Consider the following 17,440-nt stretch of genomic DNA (forward strand, 5'->3'; position numbering starts at 1 on the left):
ATTTCATAGTGGCTGCGGGACGTGCGCACAGCACGCACGTCCCTTCTGCACGCCCGCACACACAGGACGTGCGCACAAGGCACACCTCTCCTCCGCGCGCACAGGACTTGCGCACAACGCGCATGCTTTTTTCGCGTGCACGTGCTGTGGGGTTAGGACCTGCCCATGCATCCTATCGCTCATAGGTGAGCCATCCGCACGTCACCTCACACCCTGACATGTGTCGCACAATATGCGTGTGCCATTCGTGCAACAAGCTTGTGCGAATAGGCCCTGTGCGCCTGGGACCTACGTAAATGGCACCCAGCACGTCTAGGCCCTACATGCGTGGCAGTAGGTGTGGCAGTAGGTGTGTGCGCCTACAGGCTAGCCTGTAGTGCACTAGCTAAAGCACTGCTTCATTGGGCAATGCACCACTGCTACCTTGGGCATTGCGCCACAACCGGCGGCGGAGGAGTCTGTCTTCCCTCATTTTTTGTGCTGAACATCTTATTCTCCTCTCTTTTTACCAGATTTTGCCACTTGGTGTGAATCCAACAGTTCCAAAATTCTATAAATTACCCACCCCTTACCTTCCTCTCAACACTTCCATTTCTTCTATTTTTCAAAAGTTTAGAGATAGAGTAATTTAGTGAGAGAAGAAGTGAAAGAAAGGGGAACAATAAAGAAGAAATTATAGAGATTTCTGTAAGGAATCTAGTATTACTTTCAATATCTTAAGGAGTATTTATAGGTAAGAAAATCTAATATGATTGTTAATTTACTTATTTTGTATGCCTCTGTGTTCATATGAGTCGAATTGTTCTTGTTTTCAAGCATGCTATGTGAATTGCAGACACTTGATGAATTTGCATATAATAAATATAATATGTAATCGGTAACAATAAAAGTAAAAAGAAAAGAAAAAGAGAAAAGTGGAATGAAGCTTATATGCTCCGAACTGTATCTGTATTGACATGCATATTGTATCAAGTGTCTTGTTAGGCTTTTTATCTCTAAGGGGTATCTATTCCCCTTGCCCTTCAGAGTATCTATTTTACCCTCCCATATCTGGTTTAGAAAGACTTATGAGGACCACTCATAGTGGATGACAACATGCCCTCTGACGAGAGTGGTGTCACGCTATCTATAGGGGTCACCCGTGGCTAAGTAATGTAATAACTATATATATCTATTTGTACGGCCATTGTCATAGATAGTACAATGGTTTGGCCAGCCGAAAATAGGCCTGAGAAAATTGTTGTATTTGTATATGATCTTATCATTCCACTTAGGTAGTTGAAAATCTGTATTTGCCCTCAAAGATGGAAGTTGTAATGACTTCAAAAAGCATGACACGAAAATCTGGCATAATGTATGTTTGATTTTCTATGCTAACGTATCATTTTCTTAATAAATAAATGTTCTTTTTATAATCTAAGATTTGTAAACAAAGAAGTTAAACAGTAAGATAAAATAATTAACTTTTAAAATCTTACGATGTTAATTTAATATTGTTTTCCTTATTGAGCATATGAAACTCACTCTTTCTATACCCCCCTCCCAGATGAAGAAGAAAGTGAGGAACCGCTAACAAACTTACCATTGGAAGTTTATGAGGATTCCATAGATCCACAAGTCTGAGTGCATGATTGTTTTCACACTCTGATGAATCTAATAGCATAGTGAAAGAAGTGGCCCTTATATTTTATATTTTGTAGCCACTTTTGTCCTCAATTTATGTATGAATTTAAAACTCATATATATTTGTAAGGGATTTGTTATGATTTGTTTTTACTACATAAATTTTATCATGCACTCATTATTCTGAATCTGTATCTGACACCCATTTGCCTTAACTAGCACTTGGGATGTCACATATGAAAGTGAAAACGTGTGACTAGTAAGATCGATATAGTTGTAGTAGGGAGACGAAATTAAATCGTGATGAAGGGCCTGATAAGCTTGAGGTAAAGGTAATGGTTTGAATCAGTATATTATCTATGATCTTCGAATTGGAGTTTTAAATTATTCTTACTGAGCAAGTGGTGGCTCACTCCTTTTTATCAATTCCAGAGTAGGAAGGTTAAGAGCAAGTTCATGGTCAAAGAAGATTCAGAAGAATCCTTTTATGAAATTGGGAAATTTTTTTGTAAAATAGATCTGAAAATTTACTATAGAAATGTTATTAAAGACTTTATGAATCTCATTAACTGTAACTTTGCACAAGGGATGTATAGTTGAGTTTTAGATTTTAGTATATTGATGCACTATTTATTAAGTTTTATACGTGTGGTAACACTCATTTCTTAGATGAGAAATGGGGTTGTTACAGTAAATCTATTGATTAAGTTATATACATCAATCATAACGCAATACAAATAATCTTTAAGTAAGAATACACACAAAGGTATAGTTTCACTCGAGATTAATTAGGCAATATATACTAATTGCAATTCAAAACAAGTAACTTTCAAGTGTTAATGCACACGAAAGTATAATCTGACTCGAACTTATGATCTCTTGTAAAAAAAAAAGTGCATCAACTATTAAACTAATTAATTAATTAATTAAGTATACACATATACCAATCAAATATATATATATTCGGCTAATAAATATTTGATTAATTAAATTATTAATTATTTATCTATTTATTGGATGTCTATGTACTTTTATCCTTATCTATAAGATTATGAGTTCAAATCTGACATAAATCTCATGATATATTATTTAACTATTAAAATATATGAATTTTTACAAAAAAAAATTGTACTTGAGAATTTGTATTATTGAATAAATATTATAAGATCAATAATAACACACATAAATACTCCAAATTAAAGAGTTTTGAGTAGTGATGATTAGTTTTAATTATATACCTTGAGGAGGCTCCTTTGATCTTGAAGCAAAGTTCACAAAGCTTAGGAAAATCTACATCAGATACTTTGTCCCTACAAATTAAGAGAAGAAGACTAAATAATTAAAACCCATTAACTAATCAGACGTGGTTAATAACTACTCAAATCTATATCGAAATATATATTATGTATAAATATAAAGTTTTAGCCATGTCTAAAATGGTGATTTCAGATTCAGCTACAAAGGTGGAGAGTAGATAAGAGAAATAATTAGGACCACAACTAGGTACTCCTTTCATTTCATATGTTATACAATAAAAGTGATATACCATACCCTTTAACAAAAATCGAATACAAACCAATCAACAATATCGATATATATACATGATTAGTAAACATATAAGAGAAAAATAGATAAGATGTTAAGCATTAAACCTCTTGTTCTATCAAGTGGATCATGTCGAGGAGCTGTGTGCTTCGATCTATTCTATTCGAAACAATTGGAAAATAGAAAAATGATTTTGCTGAGAGGAGAGTGATTATTTTTTTTTTCAAATCTACAGTGCTCACCGAAGCGGCGGAGAGTTATAATGAGTTTAGTATTTATAACAGATTGCTAATAATCTAGGTCATTTATAGTGATTAATATTTAGGTTATCAATATTGTATGCATTAATGAACTTGCATATTTTTGAATTTTGTATTCTGAGTTTCGATTAATCTTGCTAACAGTTTTATGATAAAAATTATTTTATAAACAGTAAATTTATGTTATTTGATTCATTGATTTGTATGAGATTAAATTATTTATTGAAGTTAAATCATACTTTATTAGTTTACTGAACTATAAATTTAGTCGTATTTCTTTCTAGTATTATATATGTCAGCAAATAATGTAAGTTAGTACAGTAATATTTAATACAACATTTACTTTTTCCATTTAAAAAAAAACATGGATAAAAACCATTCTGATTAAGCAAATGAACAAAAAACTAAGACTCATGAACAACTATATATCTTTCGGAAGTCCTTAATACATCTCTGGCAATGTTATATACTATCTGATTACACGTTTACATTCAATTAAGAAGAAGAAAAGCAAAATGTGGAATGAAAGTTACTTTTAAATCCAACTAATAATTAGACAATAAACGACACAATTTCAGCAACTAATAGACATTGTCACTAAAAGTCAGAATGTCACTAACTAAATATACAGCAAATAAAGGAAGCAACTTGTCCATTTCTTTACTTGGAAAAAAAAAATTATTTAACTTTTATATCAGCAAAAAGAAATATATAAGAAGCTGGAAATAAAATGTTCATCTTTATGTACTCAAACCTAAAGAAAATTTGATCTCCTTTACTATAAGACATCAAAGCTTCTATCTTTGTATTTGTTGCATCTCATTGCAGTCGCCATCAATCACCTCTCATTATTTACTAAAGCATCAGTTCTCCTAATCAATCGTCAATACTGCATTTTAAACAGTAATGTACTTCATTTTATTTATTCATTTGTATGAGATTAAATAATTCATTCAAGTTAAGTTCTACTTTGTTATTTGATTAACCTACAATATTAGTCGTATTTTTTTCTAATACGATATTAGTTTATATAATGTAAGTCAATACACTAACATCCATTAGAACATTTACTTTTTTTAAAGAAAAAACCATCATCCATTAACTGTAAAAACCATTTTGCTCAAGCAAGTCAACTAAAAACTTAGGCCCATGAATAAATATATATATATATATCTTTCAATAGTCCTTAGTACATTTCTAGCTAAGTTATGTACTATTCGATCAAACTTTAAAATCTAAATAAGAAGAAAAGAAACAAAATATAGAATGAAAGCTTAAACATCCTCAAGTAACAACCCAAACTTTAGAGAATATTCATCAAGTATAAAATTTGTACTTGGTACCTTTAAAAATGGTCCTATTACAGCTAAAAATTAGACAATAGACGATATAATTTTAGCAGTTCATTCAGACTATCACAAAAGTTAAAACGTTGCTAGGTAATATGCAATAAATGGAGGAACTCATGTGTCCATTTTGTGCCCACCCTATCTATTTCTTTACTTGAAAAAAAAAGTTGTTAACTTTTGTATCAACAAAAAAGAGTACAAAAAAATAAATAAATAAAATAGTTCATCTTTGTCTTAAAACCTAAAGAAAATGTGATCTACTTTATTGCAAGATACTAAAGCTTTTATTTTTGTGTTGGTTGCATTTTATTGTTGTCACCATCAATTGCCTCTCATTATTCACTTAAGTGTCAGTTCTCATAATTTGTCATCAAATACTACATTTTAAACAATAAATATACATCATTCGATTCACTTATTTATTATAATATTAAATAATTCATTCAAATTAGGTTATGTTTTATTATTTGATTGAACTATAAATTTAGTAGTATCTGTTTTTAATACTGAATCAACTTATACAATGGAAGTCAATACAATAGCATCCAATATAACATTATTTCTTTTAGGATAAAATCATTATTCATTAACAATAAAAGCCATCATGCTCAAGTAAATGAGCAAAACCATCATGTTCAAGTAAGTTAAGCAAAAACTAAGGAGGTTTATGAACAATGATCTATCTTTTAAAAGTTTTTACTCATCTCTAGCTAAGCTATGTTGTAATAACCTGCTTTCTCTGTTGAGAAAGGAACACTATTCCACACACATAACCTGATAAATTTACACAGCAATAAGTAAAAAATTAAGATTCAATCATCTTTATACGGAATTATAAATTATGAGGCTTATAAAATTCTTTACACTACATGACTATAATATAATTAAACTAACTTTACAAGACGAACTTTCACTGTCACTAAAGGTTCTATAAAGTCTTCCTTCGACCTTAAACTTGCTCTTGATTTGGACTAATCTGCATTGGGGGTGTTAATTGGAGTGAGTTTCACAAACTTAGTAACGAAAAAGAGCAGTGCCCATAACAAAGACATACAAACACTCAACCACACAAGATTTACAAAACATATACATATTTTCTTAAAACCAATTCTCAAGCAATATAGTAACCATAATTTTACATATCTCAATAATTCACTCTTTCACATATGATTTAATAGACATCACAAATACTCTAACATCATATCTACATAAATAAATGATATTATTCACTAGTTTCGTAGCACTTGCACTTGAACTTTCTGACAATCACTTGCACTTGTTACTGAATTACTTATCATTGCATATGTCAATATGACTTTCACCTTACAGTGTTAACTTATCACTTTTCAGTTATACTTTCATTCTCAGTTACCTTTCTATTAAAGTTTATAATTTGTATTTTTTTCATCTTTTAAGAGTTTCATAGTGCGATGCCGTTTTCGCTGGCATCAACGAGAGAAGTAAAGATCTCTTCTACCACGTGAATACATTCCAATTTAGTTCACAGTTCACAATTTGCAGTACACAGTATCCAATTCAAAGTTCTCATCACTTCACCACATCCGGCAAAATCTGTATCCACAGGTAGGGTTCACCACAGTCATATGCCAAAAGACTACATACACACCCACCCCTCTGTGATACCAATTAAATGGATTTTCTTGTCTTTTAAAGATTCTTATGTTATTCCTTTACTAATCAAGTTCATCATTGAATGACCTACTCAGACATGGACCTACTTATATATCATATATGTTATACATCAACATGCTTATACAATAAGCATAATATATACCCTTTATATGCACAGTTATCAACTCAAATAAATATATATGTACACACAACACATATAACATGAATATACTTGTATATTTACACAAGTCATATGTGTATCCTATAAGTAGGTACATACAAGTTGTTCACTCATACATACACACGTTACACAACCTACAATTATACTCATATATATGTATCACACATACCTATAGCTCGATAACTATCATGCATAAAATCTGTATATATATAAAACTAACAATATGAATACATAAACATACATCGTAGACAATATCATGTAGGTCTCCAATCATATACAATTGCACACACGCACATATGATGAGTTCACAGAACTCGTGTTAGAAAACTTAAATAGTTTGCAAAGTCTACAAACAATTCATTTTAATGAAAAATAAAGTTTTATAAAACTATGGGGACATCTGAACGAGACTAAAACAATTTGTTACCTACAGTTGAATCAAAAAGTGTCAGAATCTTTATTGGCTCGGGTCTGTACTCTCTTATAAATCTAGTATTGTTAAATAATTCTCTCATTTACAAATAAAAAACATGTGGGTTAATGACAGACACTTGTAGAAATAATTGGAATACAAAATGGAGATCGAGTTTTACCATAGTGTGATCTCGGTCACATGTAACTGTCGCTTGTCACCATACGCATGTCCTTGATTTGCTACGCGCTACAGCTGGAGTGCTGTTACTAGAGCACCGCTGCCGGACCACTATTTGGCCACCGCACATTGTTCTGAACCTCTGCGAATCAACCAAAATTCACTATGAACTACTTTGCACACTCAAATCCAGCGCGTATATGGTGAAATTGCATAGAAAAAAGCTAAGGATAGGAAGAATCATGCGACCAACAATAGTAGCTCTCCTTCTTCTTCGAATGCATGCTATCACATGATTCTCCTTCTAGTTTCCAATTGCGCAGATTGTCAGCTGCCTAGACTCTTCAGCTTGTCGCAAGGATAGTCGCGCACCATCACATACCACCTTGAGTAGGTCAATGGCACCGCGACCCTCTTAAGGTCTCATTTTCTCTCTTCACATAACTCTCTTTCTCTCTCTATACATAGATCTCTCTCTCCTTACGCACAGGATCTCCATCCCACAGAACGAACGTAACACCTGCCTATCACTATGCTAAAATGATCTGAAAATTCTATTTATTTGGGTCGTTGGTCACTTTAAACTTAACATTTCTCAAGATTCATGATTGATCTATTTTTATTTTATTTTATTATTTTTATTTTATCTTAAAATATTTTAAATTCTTTTATTTTATTTCAAAGATAAAATTTAAAAAAAAAACAGGAAACAGAAAAAAACATGCTTGCAGTATAAATCCCGCGAGAAAGTAGTTTGTCAGTGTGGGTGCTGGGCACTGTGCTCACAAACATGCTTGTATAGAGGCCACAGAGCATGTGTAAAACACACACAACCCATCCGCATGCCAGCACGCACAGGACGTGCGCACAGCGCACACGTCCCCTCCGCCCGCACGCATGCATGGGACGTGCGCACAATGCACAATTCCCATCCTCGTGCATAGCATGGAGTCAAGACCTACGTGCGTGTCCTGTCGCGCACAAGCAGGTCATCTGGGGAATCCACAAGTCTATGAGGATCCGGTGAATCCACAAGTCTAAGTGCATAACTGTACCCACACTCTGATAAATTTTAGTAGCATAGTGAAATAAGTAGCCCTTATGTTTTGTATTTTATTGCCACTTCTGGCCTCACTGATGTATGTATTTTGAACATTATATATATTTATAAGGGATTTGTTAAGGTTTGATTCTGCTGCATAAATATTATTATGCACTTGTTATTTTAAATCTGTATCTGATACCCATTTGCCTTAATTGGCACATGGGATGTCACAACTCCATTTTTGTGGCGAAGAAGGGGAGCCCTACACGCCTCTTTTTCCTTCTTTTACAGCATGCAGGTGTGATCTTCTTCTCATCCTTCTTTGGCTTCCAGAGGCATGCACACCTTTAGTTGCCATCTCTTTTTTTTTCCTTTTTAATTAAAACGGTGTCATTTTGTCCCTTGCTTTTCTTAATGCCCAAGTTTGGGCTGGGTTCTGTTTCCTGAGTCGGGGTGTTACATATGTATTATTCTTATTATACTTTTGAATCCAACTAAGAAAGGAAACAAAAAGCAAAATGAAAGCTTAAACATCCTCAAGTATAAACCTAAACTCAGATAAATATTCATGAAGTATAAAATCTATACCTGGTATAAAATTTACCGTATAACTAAGTAAAACAAAATCTATACTAAATTATATTTTAGGACAAAAAATTTGTATGTTAGTGCAACATAACATTAAGAAAAAAAAAAAGACTAAAACCTTAAGATTTAATTGTAACACCATAGGTTTAGAGCTTTATTAAGACCTAATACATACTCAAAACCTCATAGTTGTCTTAAGATAGGCCTAGAACACGAGAAAAATTTTAAAACCCTACACAAGCTTTTGGCAAAGCTATCTTGTAAGCTCATAGGTATCACAAAATAGCTCTAGAAGCCAAAAATTTCCTTATCCTCTATTAACCTTGAACCTTAGCATTGTTTATCCCAAATTAGGTAAGTAGTAATGAAGCACTACATAAGGACCCCTGAGTTTCCCTGCTTGATATTTTTAGTACTATCAATTTTATCCAAGTAACACCTTAAAAAGAGTATTACTGCCTCTTATACCACATATTCGAGAAATTAATTTTACTTTTAGATGGTTAAGTAAAGTCATTAATTGAGAACAATTGAAAATGCTTTATCATTTGTTAGACAAAAAGATCTAGTAAATCCTTAATTATATATTTTTATACATATTGAACCTTTCAACATGAATTTCATTAAAATTTCTTGCCCCAATGTAGAAATTACTTAAATCTCACTTCTGTTTAGTTATTAAAATTCAGTATACATGTAAATTAAAGGATAAATGTCTTGCTTCCTAGTAATACTCTATTGAACTCTCTATAGTACTATCAAATGTAGCAAACTTCTTACAAGATATAGGAGAAGGAAAAAATGGTGATTTTATACATCTCAAAAGTGCCCAAGTAAGCCCATCAAAAAGTTGGTGTCGTTTGATTGTTGTTGAACCCATTGTTGACCCATTTTCCTGGTGGGTCCTTGATTAATAGTTGTGTGATCAAATCCTTTACTGGCTCTGAAACCATGGTTTATTTGGGAAACTAAACTGCTCGAGCCACAATATTCACCAAGGGTAACTCCTAGTCAACTCCCTTATATGGCGTCATCCCATATAACATTTCGAATATCAATACCCCTAGTGTCCACCAATCAACCGTGTTTCCATGCCCTTCACCATACATAAACTATGGTGCTAAGTACTTATGGGTTTCAACAAAAGACATTGATTGGACATTGATTGGCTTTGTGATGATTTCCACAGCCATGTGGTGTGTTGACTTTTTTTTTAGGGTGTAAGCAGGACGCTACTGTAGGTGTGATACAATTGGGTAAAATTCATGATGAATTAAATTCTTCTGCTTGTTTTACCATTGATATAATATACACTAATTTTTTAGGCTAAGACGATCTTTGACAAATCACAATTCTTTGGTGGTGGCTTACTACCAATCTATCTAATAATTTTATATTTTATCTCTCAATAAGAACTTAAGTATCTCATTTTTCTAGAACCCAAGAATTTTTAGTATTAGAAAAAATATCCAATTCTTTAATAAACCATTATTTTTTATGAAATAATATCTTCATATATTTAAAAGAAAGCCCATATCATATCAATAGTTTATATTAAATCAGTTTTTTTGTTTCATTTAGAGATTTTAGTAAAATTTTCTTAAATAGTAGGATTACGATAATCAAAAAATAAATTCAAGGATACCTCACATTTCTTTTAAATATAGTTTATATGCACATATTTTACAAATATAAATATGCTTACTTAAACAATATGTAGTATTATTGTTAGAGAATTTTTGAGATAGAAAAAAGAATATACATACATACATATATATATATATTTATTGTCCTTTAATTCTAAAGAGTTTTCTTTCTCTTCTCTAAAACCTAAATTTCAAACACAAATTTTTAAATCTAATCATCACCCATCATATAGCAACAAGAACTTTTGATAAGAGCTTCCAATACATGGCCACAACAGAACTTGAACAAATGACGACTAGTTTGAGAGCCTTATCATCCACCACCTCCAAACTCAGAGCATCTGTAGATGCTGCCGCCAGCACTGTAGGGATTTGTGTACCACGTGGAGGAAGATGGCATGTGCATCCAAATTCTATTTAAAAGTGGGGATTAAGCTCAAGCCCTTAATAAAAAAATATGAACATGCAGTCTGGATTTTATATTTAGTCGACATAAGTCTGAAAGATGAAACTTTCAATCTACATAATCATTAAGCTAAAGTGATGACGAGGAGATTAGGAATGTGCATTTTGCATATAATAAATGCAGGTACAGCACTGTTAGTGTCTAAAGTGAGACCTGTATTAACCAATGTAGACACAAGAGGTGCATTCTACGTTTTGGATCTCTTGTACACCTTTTGCAAGTTTTGTGACTTGTCCTTTCTTCATTAGGATCAAAATTTATCCATTAGAAATACATATATGCACATTACTCAGCATAACATGTAGTTGATTAGCACCTCCACCTTTTATTAGTCAAAGCATCATGGTAGAGCCAGTAACCCCTAGTAGTGCAAAGGCGGAAGTGTCAGTCCTTTTTACGCCTTATAAAGGTAATGAACTCACCTCGATAGAACTACTACTTTCCACCAATAAGTCTCGATGTGTTGTTTAGGTTTACAGCAAGCTTGTAGTATTTGATTTTGTACTTCTATATAAATAAAAGATCTTGTAGGTTTTCCTTCAGCTAATAAAAGTTGTGGGACAAAGAAAAAATTGAATGATTTTTTACTTCTATACATATAGGAGATCTTGTACATATTCCTTGTACCTATAAAAGTCATGTGAAAAATGACAGATACTCAAACAAGTAAACTAAGTCACAAAGTTATAAAAGTAATCAGTATCTTAATAACGGTTTATTTTGTCACAAAACTGAACATTTTGGAATAATAGACATTGAATTGATAATTGCAACTCTATGCCACCAATCCCATTTACTTAATATTAATTGATAATTTCATCTTTTATATATATATTTATATACATCCATTTATACATAATGTGAGAAAAATATTGAGGCTAAAATTTAGTTTTAAGTCTAAAAGGTGAGGTGAAAATTAAGAGACAACAAAATGTGAGGAAAAATATGACTGTGAGCTAAGAGGAAGAGAGGACAAATTGATTACATGAATAAAAAAGCTTCCAAAGAGAATGAATTTTTCATTTTTAAGCTCTAATAGACCATCAGGTGGAATAATTATTTTATATATAATTATCTTTTAAAATTTCGTACCAGGTTAGTAATAAGTTAAAGCTAACTCAAAAAATTTACAAATGTATCACATTAGTTAAACTTACAAGATCAGTAATAAGTTAAGTTAATATTACAAAGTAAAGTTTGCACCAGTACACAATCATTTTAAAGGGTCACAAGGTGCTAAATGTTGTGATCATGTAAACCTTTAGTTTACAGTTTAAAATGTTATCATTATCGACTTATATTTTTTATATTACACTATGTAGGATGTTAAAAGGCATTTTATAATTTTCATTAACCATTAGATCATGTTTCAGATATTATGTTTTAATCGAATTTTATATATTAGTATATAAATATATGATTTAAACTAAAATATTACATTAAAATAACTAAATATATTATTGTAAAGAATTGTAAATTTCTCAAAAGAAACAAACAAATGTATCTCATTAATTAATAAAAACCATGCAATCTATGAAAAGAAACAATGATAATTTAGGGATGAAATTAAATATTTAGCATGTTGATCAAGAATTTATATTTAATAAAAAAAGAATTAATGATCACATCTTTTCATGAAGCCAAGAATTTTGAGCATTAGGAAAAATATTCAATTATATAATAAACTATTATTTCTGAGAAAATAACAAACGCATTTGAAGACAAAAAAAAATCCAATTGCATATTACAAATTTATGCCGAATAAGAATCTTGATATCTTGCAAAAATTTTAATGAAGTTTTCTTATATAATAGTATTATGACAAAATAAAAAAAAATTCAACTTTAACACACTTTTTTTATATATACCATACGTGTACATAGAAAATGTGAAACACCTATAGTTTTGAATTTAAAAAAATTGGCTAATGTTAGAGTGTTCTCTTCCTCGATTGGGTAGCTCCTTCTCTTGATTTTTTTTTATTTTTTTTCTTCTTCTTTGTTTGGGTTGCTCTCATTTGCTTGTGTTATCTTCCTTGGTTCTAACTCTACTAACTATTTTCCACTCCTCAATGCTATAGCATTCACATGCTCTCTTGGGTTGGTCTCTGTGTTGCTTGGCAAAGTTCCTTGAGCACACTCAAAAATCAACTTTGCTGAATGCCCAATTTGGTTCTCTAGACTCTTGATGGAGGCTTCATTACTTTATAGCCTAGTGTCTGTTGCTGTCATGAATTTGGCGAGCATATCCTCTATGTTTGGCCTTTATTCAATGGGGGACAGAGCTAGCGGGGAAGCTTGTGTATGATTATTTTTGTTGCCCCATGGAAAATTAGGGTGATTCCTCCATCCAGGATTATAAGTATTAGAATAAGGATTCCCTTGTTGAACTTCATAATTCTGAACTTGCACTACTTGTGCTGTCACCTATTCATGCTGTCTATCTTCTTAGTTAAGGCCTCAATTTGTGCAGATAGAGCTGTATAGTTGTCAACACTATGCAAGCTACAATTATTTCTTGATGAAGATCTCTCCTTCTCCCATTGGTAACTATTATTTGCCAACTTCTCAATCAACTTCTAGGCAGCCTCAAGTGTCTTGTTGTTTAGTGTTCCTCAAGCTGTTATGTCAATCATTATCTTGATGTTGGTTGTGAGACCATTGTAGAATGTCTGTACTTAAAGCAGCATGGGTAGACCATGATGAGGAACTCTCCTTAGCAGATCCCTATAGCGATCCCAAGACTCATACAAAAATTCTCCATCTATTTATGCGAAAGTGGTGATTTCATTCCTCAACCTACCTGTCTTCGAAGGTGGAAAGTACTTGGCTTAAAAAGGTGGAGTGATACCCTCCTAAGTAGTGATAGAACCAGCTGGTAACGAATTCAACCAAGCCTTAGATCTATCCTTCAATGATAAAGAGAAAAGTCTCAATCTGATTGCATCATTACTCATTCCATTATGCTTGAAAGTATCACAGATTTCTAGAAAATTGGCAATGTGCTCATTAGGATCTTCAGCTGGGAACCCAAAAAATTTTACACTTTGCTGAATCATCTGGATGATGGCTAGCTTAATCTCAAAGTTGCTAGCTTTTACAGCTGACCATGTGACACTCGGTTCAATTCCAATAAGAGTATAATAGAATAATCCATCATTGTGTGCTCTCTTCGCCCTTCTAGTTCGTCAACCATTGTTGTTGTTCCTCTTCTCAACAAATTTCTAACACGAGATGGGAGAAGTCTACTTCTTGCTTGTGCTCTCAGTCTGTGGCGAGTCCTCTCGATTTATGTATCAAAAATCAATGGTTCTTTGTTTCTTCTTGTCATGCACTATAGAACCCCTTGTAAATAGCTAGCAAAAAAAAAAACAAGTTAAAAATACCAAATTAATAAAAAATAGTCAACTTTAATATTGCTAGTATTAGTCCCCAACAATAGAGCCAAAACTTTGTTGTTATATGAACTCACCTAGCAAGTGCACTAGTTCGAACACGTACTATAGCAATAAATTTGGATATCGTCCCACGAGGACTAATATAATAACTACTAGAATCACAACTAATTGATATTATTTGGCCAATGACTAAGAGAATGAGTATAAACTAAAACTTAACAACAACAAAAAAAAACAATGAATTAAGATTAATAAACAATCAAGATATAATAACGGTTAAGATCTTAGAATCCACCCTAAGTTCAACTATGAATTTCCTAAATTCAATCTACAACTAGAACTTTCCCCCAATTTCGTTCAATCATGTAGTAATCTCTTCTCAATTAACAATCAAGATATAATAAAAGTCAAGATCTTAGAATCCACCCTAAGTTCAACTATGAATTTCCTTAATTCAATCTACAATTAGAACTTTTTCCCAATTTCATTCAATCATGTAGTAATCTCTTTCTAAAGATCAATTACCTTACCTACTTCATTGTAACACACATATCTCTATGGGTTAGTATGAATCAGTGTATTAACATTCAATCATCAAATATATAGATTATGCTTAATATTTCTACTCACATTCAATCTATTGTGCTAACTTGCTATTCTAATGAACAATCAATCTCTCAATCCAATCATTCATCATAAATCAATAAATAGGTGATCAATCTATTTATGCATTAAGCCACAAGATAACACATAGGGATTGGGGAAAAAGCTTTTCATAGATTAAATAAGAAAATCACAAAGTATCCCTTAGGGTTTCATCAAAGATCCCAACAGAAGAGTTTAGTTACACATCCTAACGAAAATTACAAGAATGAAATCTAAAAGAAATGTGAAAAAAATGACCGACAAAAAAAGTTCTTGATGTCCGCAGCTGTCTTCCCTCCTCTCCTCCTCTAGTCTCCCATTTTCTTTTTCAAATCCTCTCTTTTTTATATCGTTCAAAACCTAATTTTCTAATCTGGCACATCCCACGACCATGTCGAATTGACACACGGCTGTGTCTTCCTCGAAATTATGTCAATTTTTAGCTTTTAGACATGACACAACCGTGTCTCCTAGGCTCACAGCTGTGTCTCTTTTGTCAAACAAAATAAAAACGCTGCCTTCTTAACACATGGCTGTGTGTTAACCCAGTATAGGGCACATGGCCGTGTCTTTCAGGAACATGGCCATTTCTCACTCTTCCTAAGAAATAAAAATGTTGGCTCCATAACACATAGTTGTGTTATGGCCATCTCTCCCACATCTTCATGTTTCAAACCTTTTTCGCTCAAATCTTGTTCCAACCCATTCTAATTTGCTTCTAAGTTCTAAAATCATTCTTGGAAATTGCTAAAGATAATCCAACAGCATATCTGGCAAAAATCAATCAAAATCAACTCAAATAAAATAGAAAAATATCTATAAAATTCAATTATATCAATTATCTTTCCACTCAAAGGGTTATAGAGCCTATATGCTTTATATTGAGAGCAATAACCAACAAAGATTCATTTCACAGATTTTTCATCAAGTTTGTTGTGATTATGTGAATCTATCAAGGAATAGGCAATACAACCAAAGATTTTTAAGTGGCTTACCTAAGGTCTCCTACCACTCAAAGATTCATATGGTGTTTGGTTGAGAACAGCCCTTGTAGGAGATAAATTCAATAGATAGATAGCAACGACAACATTTTTAGCCCTTTTTCTTTTCGCAAGCTTTTTTCCATTTCAACAACTATTAAGTTTTTATGTTCATCCACTTTGTTTTGTTCTGGTGTATGTGGTGCTGTCAATTCTCTGTGCAAGTCTTGTTCTTCAAAAAATTGGTTAAATTCATTAGATAGAAGCCCCCCTCCTCTATCAGTACGCAATGCCTTTATGCTTCTTTCACTTTGCTTCTAAACGAGTGCCTTGAACTTCTTAAAGATCTCAAACGTTTCAGAGTTGAATTGGAGGAAGTAGACTTAACTCATACGGCTGTAATAGTCTGTAAACAACAAAAAATATTGACTTCCACCAAAAAATTGTGCTTTCATAGGGCCACACAAATCAGTATGTACAAGTTTAACACACTCATATGCCCTTCTAGACTTTCCTATAGCAAATGGTTTTTTACATTGTTTCCCATAAATGCACCATTTATAAAAATTTAAGGACTCAATTTTAGGTAGCCCGAACAACATTTCCTTTTAACTCAATAATTGTAGACCTTTTACATTCAAATGTCCATATCGTAAATGCCACAATTTTGACTCTTTATTTTCTTTAACAATAAGAGCATGGTTTTTAACACTAAAAACCTCAAGTTGGAAAAGCTTATTAAGTTCCATTTAAACACCAACAATAATTCAATCAAATGTTTTATCTCTAATCACACAAGACACATCATCAAACATTATAGAATACCCACTAGCCATAAGCTGCCCAATGCTCAATAGATTTTGTGATAAAGTAGGAATAAAATAGGCATTGTGATGGAGTTTTGTGTTACCATGACCATTGCTTAAAGCCACCGTGCCTTTGCCATCATCACCAAGTCTTACTTTCACCTTACATGACTCATCCAGCTCCTTGAATAGAGATTTGATCCCAGTCATATGGTTGAAACAACCACTATCCAAAAATCATATGCCACTTGATGCTTTGGTGCCATCTTGATAGGCCATAAATAGCTCAATCTCCTCCTCATCTTTAACATAATTTGCTTGTTTTTCTCTTTCTAGCAGTGTACCTTTACATCCCCGTATCGCTTGCAATAATAACACTAAATATTACTTTTGTAATTTATTTGTTTTCCAATCATCTCCCTTTGTTCATCTTGTCCAGCAATTCTGCCTTTACCTCGATTACCGCTGCCTCGATAACCTCCTCTACCACATCCTCTACTTGTGCCTTCTTTGAATCATCTTGTTATTTGGGAGACTCCCCCATCACTTGAAAAGCCTTCTTCAATCTTGGCCCATGGGATTACAAAGAACCCATTAGCTCGTCAAATGAGTAAGTAGCTAAGTCCTTAGACTTCCCAATGGCTGCAACAATGTGATCAAAACTTAGAGTTAAACACCTTAACAC

At 32.6% G+C, this 17,440-nt stretch overlaps 1 pseudogene; it reads right to left on the minus strand.

Annotated features, from left to right (window-relative positions):
- LOC148240191 (neutral/alkaline invertase 3, chloroplastic-like) overlaps window positions 1-16,965 on the minus strand; it is a 66,550-nt pseudogene extending 49,585 nt beyond the window's left edge.
- Window positions 16,966-17,440: the final 475 nt, after the last annotated feature.

This window comes from Carica papaya, chromosome 9 (genome assembly GCF_054855325.1).
Source record: "Carica papaya isolate Zhongbai chromosome 9, ASM5485532v1, whole genome shotgun sequence".
Taxonomy (NCBI): Eukaryota; Viridiplantae; Streptophyta; class Magnoliopsida; order Brassicales; family Caricaceae; genus Carica; species Carica papaya.